The 9,151-nt window shown below is 41.4% G+C and overlaps 1 long non-coding RNA gene across 1 annotated transcript; it reads right to left on the bottom strand.

Annotated features, from left to right (window-relative positions):
- Window positions 1-3,386: 3,386 nt before the first annotated feature.
- LOC139433781 (uncharacterized) lies at window positions 3,387-4,821 on the bottom strand. The gene is made up of 4 exons (XR_011643174.1): window positions 4,660-4,821; window positions 4,198-4,385; window positions 3,883-3,996; window positions 3,387-3,483 (listed from the first exon to the last, which is right to left on the bottom strand). It is a non-coding gene; the product is annotated as an uncharacterized lncRNA (long non-coding RNA).
- Between the last annotated feature and the right edge of the window lie 4,330 nt (window positions 4,822-9,151).

The following is a 9,151-nucleotide window of genomic DNA, read 5'->3' as shown; positions in this document are numbered from 1 at the left end:
CCTCTCAATATGATGCCAATATAAACAAGGTCTTCTGTCGGCTCTGTAAATCAATGCAGACCTATGCTGACAAGTAAGTGAAGAGTAGATGATATAAAGAAATTGGCGAAATGTCCCAGCAGTTTAGGATAATGAAGGTTCTAATCAAATCAATTACATAGCCATTACATGTCTAACTCCTAATGACAGGAAGGCAGAAAGTGCATTATACAAATAATAATAATAATTTTTTATTATTTTTTTAACAATGACCACAATATCATTATTTTAATAAACCAAATATGAACAATTGAGGAAAATGAGGAAGAACTGATGATTAAAATGTTGTAGTACAAGTAGTAATGTAGTTAGTGCATACATTACTATTGCAACAAATGTGTTAATTTTTCTTCATTATTAGTCGATTTTTTTTTTTGGACGAATGCTCCGGGCCAGTGGTTACAATGGTGGGGCCAGTGATAATACAAGTCCACCGGCCCGGAGGTAGACATTATTTACCCTTAATGTCTACCGCTAGTAAATTGTCTACCCCCCCCCGTCCCCCGTCGACAATTTACTAGCGGTATTTACTTGCGGTACCGCGGTGGGCCGGTCGAGAGTCCTGGGCTGATTTGTAGTCCCAGTCCGCTCCTGGTTGTACCTACACTTCCTACAGTGTAACCTGAGACCCGTCTCTCCAATATGGTCTAGCTGCGGCCGCGGCCAGTACACGGCGGTACACGATGGTACACGACACGCCCACCTGACACGACACTACGGTGGCTGAGAGGCACCACCGTTAAAAGCGAATTGACGAGATTTACATCATACAGCCCATGTAGTATAAACATTGATTTTAATTTCTTACAGTAGGAGAGGTTTTGGGGTTTAGGTTTAGGAGGGAGGAAGGAAGATTAGGATTAGGTAAAAAGGTAGGGAGTGGTTAGGGTTAGGATGGGGGGAAGGGAAGGGTTAGATTGAAGGGAGGGAAGAGAACTGCTACCCGGGAACGTTCATACTGGGTAGTTTATTTAGTTTAAAAAAAAGTATCCAACGAGTTAGAGACCACAAAGGAAGTGTAGTACCGCCGTTTGGCCACAAGACTCCGGCGCACTCCTGGGGGCTTGGTTCAACCTCCACTGTCCGCGGCCTCAGCTAGACCCTTCTCAGCCACCGTAGTGTCGTGTCAGGTGGGCGTGTCGTGTACCATCGTGTACCGCCGTGTACTGGCCGCGGCCGCAGCTAGACCCTGTCACTACCCGATCCGTCCCCCTGCCCGATCGGTACTGCGCATGTGCGAGATGGTCCGCCATATTGGACAACTCCGGACGGCAACCCAAGATGGACACTTGACACAGTGGCTTTTAGCAAAGCTCAAAAAGGAAACTCAAGAGAGATGAGTTATTGTTATTACAACGTGACTTCACTATTATTTAACAACTCTTTTTATTGGGTTCTTTTATTTGGGGTTAAGTACATTGTCAGAATAAGTGAGAAATGGATTTAACTTTTGTTAGACAGCTATCATACTGAATACATATTTACTGTGAATGTATGCAAAAATGTATGGCATATGGCTGTCTAACAGAAGTTAAATTCATTTCTCAATTATTCTGACAATGTACTTAACCCCAAATAAAAGAACCCCATAAAAAGAGTTGTTAAATAATAGTGAAGTCACGTTGTAATAACAATAACTCATCTCTCTCGGTTTTTCTTTTTGAGCTTTGCTAAAAGCCACTGTGTCAAGTGTCCATCTTGGGTTGCCGTCCGGACTTCCGGACCATCTCGCACATGCGCAGTACCGATCGGGCAGGGGGACGGATCGGGTAGTGACAGACATAGACATATAAAGAGTAGACGCCGCATCGACCGCTGCTGCCTATTGGCGCTGACGAGCCGTGGGGCCGCCATCTTGGACCGGTCACCCGCTCCACTCAGTGTAATCTGTCTGGCAGGCGCAATGAAGTGTCAGCGCATTTTATCAATCATAACTCGCTGAATACAAAACTGATTTTCACGGGGGGGGGGTTTCTGCAAACGTCATATATGTAGGCATGATACCGGACACATGATTCGGCGTATTTTAATATTCATAGTAGGCTTAACAGCAATAGAATATTCTGGTATTTGATAGCCTATGTTATGTATGATAGGTATTTTGCAAAAGACACACGATATATAATATATACACACACACATAAAAAAACACTAATGGTCTATATATGATAGAGAAGCATATTGTGTAGGCTTATACTCAGCTATTTTAATAAGTTGAAAAATGAAGAAACAATAATACATTATACATAGACAGAAGTTATATATCAGTAAAAATGAATATCTATGTCATAAAAAATGAAAATGTACTTCTACATCTATATAAAAAATGTAAATGTTCAAGTTAAACACAAGAACATGACACCACCCCGCCCAAACCATATTTACACAAAGTTGCTCATGACACCCGAATGCCCCGTGCATGTGGCTCCTCCAAAGCATGACTGAGAACCTCTTTCTCATATCTTTGTCTTTGGGAAACCATCAAAATAAAAACGGGAGATTTGAGAGTCAACACAAAAACATTTTAAGAAGGAGGTCAAGCTTATTTTCTTCCTTCTTCTTCCTAGATAGATTAGATTAGATTTTAGATTTAAATTAGGACCCTTTGTGTTTCAGGTGACAAAGACTTCGTCAGGTAATATGCAATGGGAGCCTTCCAATGTTCGTGTAGGCCAACCACCATGAACACAAGAGCCTCAGTAGCAGCATCGGTCTCATTGTTTCCATCACCAATGTCTACAAAAGCAGACATTGACTGGTTATGTGGATTATATTGCACATGTTTTCTGATGGCCATGTCATCCAACATGAGTGAAACACATCCATGTTTAGCCTGGTCTTCCTGGCATCTTCTCTCCAGCATATCCAGCATCATCTTGTTCAGACCAGGCTTGCCATCCACCGAACACAGCCACCTGTAAAAAAATTAAGTAGCTATTTAACGTACTTGCAACCGTAATTTCCAAAAATTAAATTGAACAACATTAAGACTACCTTTTTGTTGTAGTCTCTCTGAGGTATTTGTATGCCTTTGGACCATGTAGATGGAGTGTGAGGGCACATTCTCTGTGGTCCTTGGAGTACTCATGGCCCTGCTTTGCCTTCAAGTCTATTTGAAGATCTGAAATTGTATGAGAAAAAATTAATAAGTCCCCTTCATATAATAACAAAGGAGTTTAATAAAGAGTGTAAGAGTAAGATGTACATGAATTTCAAAGTGCTAATTTCATTTTACCTGAGTAGAAATCAAGCCTCTTTGAGTTCTTCATTAATGAGGTTCTTTTCCCTCAAAGCCCCCAAAAGAGTCCTCACTGTGGTCTCTGCCCTATTTTCTCTAGCCATGGCATTCTTCCTCTCTCGCTCGAGACTCTCCACTCTTGCTAAAGCTTCATTGAGTCTGGCCTTAAGAGCAGTAGGAGAAGCAGGCGAGACATAGCTATGATCCTAGAAAGAGGGATGAACATGGTTTGAGTGATGTTTCACTTCACACACAACACTTTGACACAACTAGAGTATGGCCCACATTATTTCTTATAGTCATCACCTGTCAAAGCCACTGCCAGCATCATGCGTGTGTGTGTGTGTGTGTGTGTGTGTGTGTGTGTGTGTGTGTGTGTGTGTGTGTGTGTGTGTGTGTGTGTGTGTGTGTGTGTGTGTGTGTGTGTGTGTGTGTGTGTGTGTGTGTGCGCGTGTGTGAGTGTGCCAGGAATGCATGTTCAACATGTCTTCAATTGTGTGTGTATGTGTTTATTTGTGAGTGTGTTTAATATGAGTGGCAGCAAACAAGAGATTTTACTTTGTCTAGGACCATTATGATATGATGTTGAAAATAGAAATACTCACATCATTAGGCTGAGGTTGTGAGTGTGAGGTTGAAGCTTCTGGGTCGTCCTGAGGGGCCACAGACAGGCTCTCTTCAGCTTTTCTGGAAGGAGACGTAGTCCTGCCCTTTTCTGGCTAAAATGAAAAAGCAGAATACTACACACACACACACACACACACACACACACACACACACACACACACACACACACACACACACACACACACACACACACACACACACACACACACACACACGTATGTCACCCTGCCCTGTTATTGATAATAGAATATTTACATGTATGAATGCTAATAACCGTATGATGATACACCTACTCTTTGGAGGTGAACCGGGAAGCTGAAGATGGAGGGAATAACACCATCTCTGAGTCGGACAATCTGTCCTGTCAAACTCGTCCTGCTTACAATGCTCACTGCAAATCACGGATGACTCGCTTGCAGTGAACCCTTCCCTCCTCAAAGCAACTTCCCACTTCTTTCTCATATCTTTGTCTTTGGGAAACCTTCAAAATAAAAACGGGAGATTTGAGTCAACACAAACACATTTTAAGAAGGAGGTCAAGCTTATTTTCTTCCTTCTTCTTCCTAGATAGATTAGATTAGATTTTACTTTATTCATCCCACAACGTGGAAATTCACTTGTTACAGCAGCGATTTATAAAGTCTCAGTTGGCCATGAACATAATGTTTGCTGGCTACGATTTCGCTGGCGGACATCAATACAGTACAATAATATTATATTTACAAAATACAACCAATTATAATGTTGAATCTTACTTGTGAAAAGTAATCCCCCGACCCCTGTTCGCAATCGTCCGCCGATTTGCACAGCAATATGCTGCACAGTGCTCTGGCATCTTGAAACCTCTGCTGTCTATGGGTAGAATGTCTGTACAATATGGGTAGGATGACCGGTCCAAGATGGCGGCCGTATTTCTTGCGCCCCAGCAGCCAATGCGGCGTCTACTCTTTATATGTCTATGGTGACAGACCCTTCTCCGTCGCACTGGCGTTATAGATGTTCGCCTAGGGCGCCAGATCTGTGGAGGCGCTGCGCTGACAGCTCTGGGAGGGAAAACAAATGTGTTGAACGTTGGGGCTCATCCTAATTGTCGGCCTTGATGTAACAACATCCATAATTAAGTAAATGTAACACCCTTTTCACCCCGGTTACAAGTTTCATTCGCCCTGTACAATGGGCGCTGCAAGTGATTAAAATGGGGGATGTTGGCTTATCTGGCGCCCGCAGCTCACAGCCAAGGTGCGAGTGAGCGAGGGAGAAAGGGAGGGTGCACTGGAACCGGCGCTGTTGTTATTAGCATCTGGTGCTAGCTGCTCTAACGGAAGAAGAAGATGTTTCTACAATGATGTGGAGGGAGAGTCCTCTCCAGTCAGACTGAGAGGCTGATAACTACAGCTCAGTGAGGTAAAGGACTCTGAGTGTTTAGATAGTTCACTTTAGTCTAAGTTATCTCAGTGGGTCTCAAACGGTTTGATCACAATTTATGTAAACGCATATTTTCAAGGCACTCCTTTATAATTATTGGGATAAAACAGGTTTGAAATCATTCCAATGTATACTATAGGACAGTGAACCAGACATATCGTTTTAAACTGGAGAGATAAAAAAATATGCATACATACCTCTATGATACATACATATCTCTTTCATAGGAACTGAAAGCAAAACAGAAAATCTTCTCTTACACTACAAATTCAAACTAAAATGGATTCTTACACCCTGGAGATGCATGTTGAATTTGTTTTCAATAAGATTTACAGCCTTTACTCAGTGGTGAAAGTGTGCCGGTCCTACCCGGTCCTTAGTACCGGTAAGAGATTTCCAGGCGGTCCGGAGGACCAGGAAGAATTGACAGCTCCACCCATGGAATTTATACTACGAAGGGAAGATATTTTGGTTTGGATTACTGGTCTGGGGGAAGCTCGCGAGTGTGTGTATACGTGTGTGTGTGTTTGTGTATGTTTGCGTTTGTGCGTTTTGTGTTTGTTTCCCGGGGAAAACACTCACGAGAAACACCGGCTGTTGTTAAGCCTGCAGTGAAGTTAAATTACTCCGTTCTCCGCTTGTAATTATGCCGTAACAAGCTTCAAAGTTGTATTTATCACCTGAATTTGCCGAAACAAGTTTAATATTCTGAAAGCCAAGACTTTGTTTAATTGAAATCAGATGAAAACAAACTGTCACGGACCCTGCCGTGTTATCTATGATTACTATACACCTTACATTCATAATGTCAGCCGGAGGGAGGGGGGGCGGCGCTGTGGAAGAGCAGATTGCGATTTACAAGCTTCAAAAATGTATTTATCGTGTGATTTTGGAAATAAAAGTTTCATATTCTGAAAGCCAAGACTTTGTTTGTTTAAAATCAAATAAAACACCCGAACCCCGAAAAAATAGTTTTTTACGCAAATCCACATTTATTTTGAAATGAGCCGTTGAGACTTCCGACTAATTTCGATAGAGCGGGTATTTGCTTTTTCACACTTGATCAGAACAGCGGGAGGAGAAAGGAATAGAGTGACTGAATGACATCTAGAAAATTAGGCTACGTGGTAATTAAAGCAAAAATGCAAACGACGATTCTTCAGATGTTTAAGAGAAAGGAGAGAGATGAAGAAACTCAGAATGTGCTTAAAATTAGAAAAACAACGCCCACAGATGACACAGGTGATGATGCTTATTTAGCCCAGAGAATGAACCTGGCCATGATGTATAATAAGTTAGCTAACTAGCAAACTGTATATCTTAAATATAAACATTACATATTTTTGCTTTGATATCTTCTATTTTAATCTGCACATTGTTGCATACATTTTGAGACATTTTATTTTATTAGTATTTTAATTTATGTAACCAATATTCTGAAAATTCTAAGAAAGACAGAGACTTGTACATTTTTGACTGTCTGCTGAATTTAGTTATACATTTGTATTCTAATTTATAACAGTTGAGGCCCAGAGGGAGGAAGAGGAGACTCAGCCAGAAGAAGTGGCAGCAGGTCCCTCAGAAGCCACCACAGGTGATGCTAGCCCTACTGCATACCCTTCTATATGGAAAGAAGAACAATATGAACAGTTCAAACAGAAAAATGAATGGATGTATGCTCACAATGGAAGGCTAGGCTGTACCCCATGCCATGATGTGAAAGATCTAGGTGTCATGGCATCCCGTGGTGTTAATATTGCTATTCAGTGGGCTGATGGAAAGATAATCCCAGCTGGTCAATCAAGGGATGTCCAGCTTTCATCACTGCGCAAAAAAATCCGTGAGCACAAGAACTCTGCAGCACATAATGAAGCAGTCAAGATTCTTCAGACAGCAAAGAAAGATATTCTTCTGAACATGAACGTGAGTAGTCAGGAGTCTTTGTTTGAGTCTACTGCCAAGGTATTCATGACAGCCTATTATGTGGCCAAGAACAACAAGCCTTTCACAGACTTTGAGAGTCTGATTGACCTGCAGCATGCACATTCTGCTGATTTAGGGCGTGTTTTGCATAGCAAAACTGTCTGTGTTGACATAATTGAGCATGTGTCATCACAGATGAAAAAGGAACTTCTAAAAAACATAATAGAGACCAAGAGCAAAATCACAGTATTGGCTGATGAGTCAACCAGTGTTGGACACAAATCAACACTAATTGTGTTCCTGAAGGCTAGTGTTGATGGAGACATGGAGCCCATTGCCTTTCCATTGGACCTGGTTGAGCTGGATAGTATGTCTGCTGCTCATATCAAGGAACAGATTATGGGTTGCTTGCTTAAAAATTGCTTCACTGTTGAGTTGCTGAGAGAAATCCTCATTGGATGTTGCAGTGATGGGGCCAGTGTCATGCTGGGAGTGAAGTCAGGTGTTGGGAAGTTGCTCCAGGATGACTTGCAGGCATCATACTATGGCACTGCCTTAATCACAGACTGGAGCTTGCTGTTGACCAGGCACTGGATGTGACAGGGGGAACAAAGGACTTCCAGGCATTCATGGACAGCCTATATTCATTATATAGCCAGTTTGTGTTCAGGGATTCATGAAGCTGGGGACGGGAGGAGAACAATATGAACCAATGAAGGTTGGGGTAGCATTATAGTACCTGCAAGAAATTCAAACCACTTTCACCCCTGCCTTTACTACTATAAGTGTTACAGTGGCCTATTTCTCTGATAAACCAATAATCCAAAACAAATATGTCCCTTCGCACCAAAAGTCCATTGTTCCAACTGTTACCCTAAAACCAAAAAACCCTGTTCCAAATGCCAATGCAATGGAAATAAACACTGGTGCCTGCTAAAAACTGAATAAATGTCTAGTTATGTAGAATACGTGAGCAGACAGCATTATTATTTTGTCACTGGCCAAGGCATGACCCGCCCAACTCTGTCTCTGATTGGCTTGTAGCCTACTGGTTGGTTGGTTGGTTTAGTTATCCCTTGTATCTATGATAAATATAAGTCCAAAACTCCCTCTTCTCTGTTCTCCACCATCTTCTGAGAATAGTGAACCAAAGCCGTCAATGCGCCTCAAATCTTAAACTTTGACTTTTGTGATTGTTTTGAATGAGAGCCCCCTAGTGGCAGGAAACCACATATTGCACCTTTAAAAGACTGAAAGTAACTCCCAACAGCACAGACATGAAGACTAATAAAGAGGATTTCCCGAGCCTGTTTTTCAGGTTTCAGGCTTGAAAATGACATTCCCAGAACAAATGACCATATCTTCCCTTCTAAAAGGGTTAAATTAATAATCTTTTTTCTCAAAGTAATGATAAACCTGTGAGTTGGATGTAGAAAAATCAGAATAGATATAGATGTTTTTTATGTTTTTATTTTAAAGAAAATTCAGATTGAACTGTAAATTATAGTATCCGTCCAAAAGATATTTTGTACTTATAGTGAAAAAACTAACCTTGGATGATGGGTTAGTAGACTAAAAGTACAACATATAATAAGTACCCTGTATCAAGATTGATGCAAAACAAGTGATATTTGACCTTTTTAGACAGTGTGCAACTCAATTCTGACAGGAAAGCAACTGGAGACTTCTAGAATTGTGTGAGTAACATTCTGTTTTTAGACTTCTCTGTTTCAGTGTGTGTACTCTGTATCAATGCTCTGTAGTTGATCTGACTGAACTAATAAAGGGCTGGCTTATCTAAAGCCAGTTGAGTAGCACTTGAAATGTTTTTGCTCTATGAAGCCTGATGTACTTATATGATTCTGTTTTCTTCAAGTTTGTATTTTGTTGGTCGAACGC

Source organism: Pseudochaenichthys georgianus, chromosome 4, assembly GCF_902827115.2.
Source record: "Pseudochaenichthys georgianus chromosome 4, fPseGeo1.2, whole genome shotgun sequence".
NCBI lineage: Eukaryota > Metazoa > Chordata > Actinopteri > Perciformes > Channichthyidae > Pseudochaenichthys > Pseudochaenichthys georgianus.
Note: the sequence above shows the minus strand (reverse complement) of the source record. Positions and strands in the feature narration are given on the sequence as shown.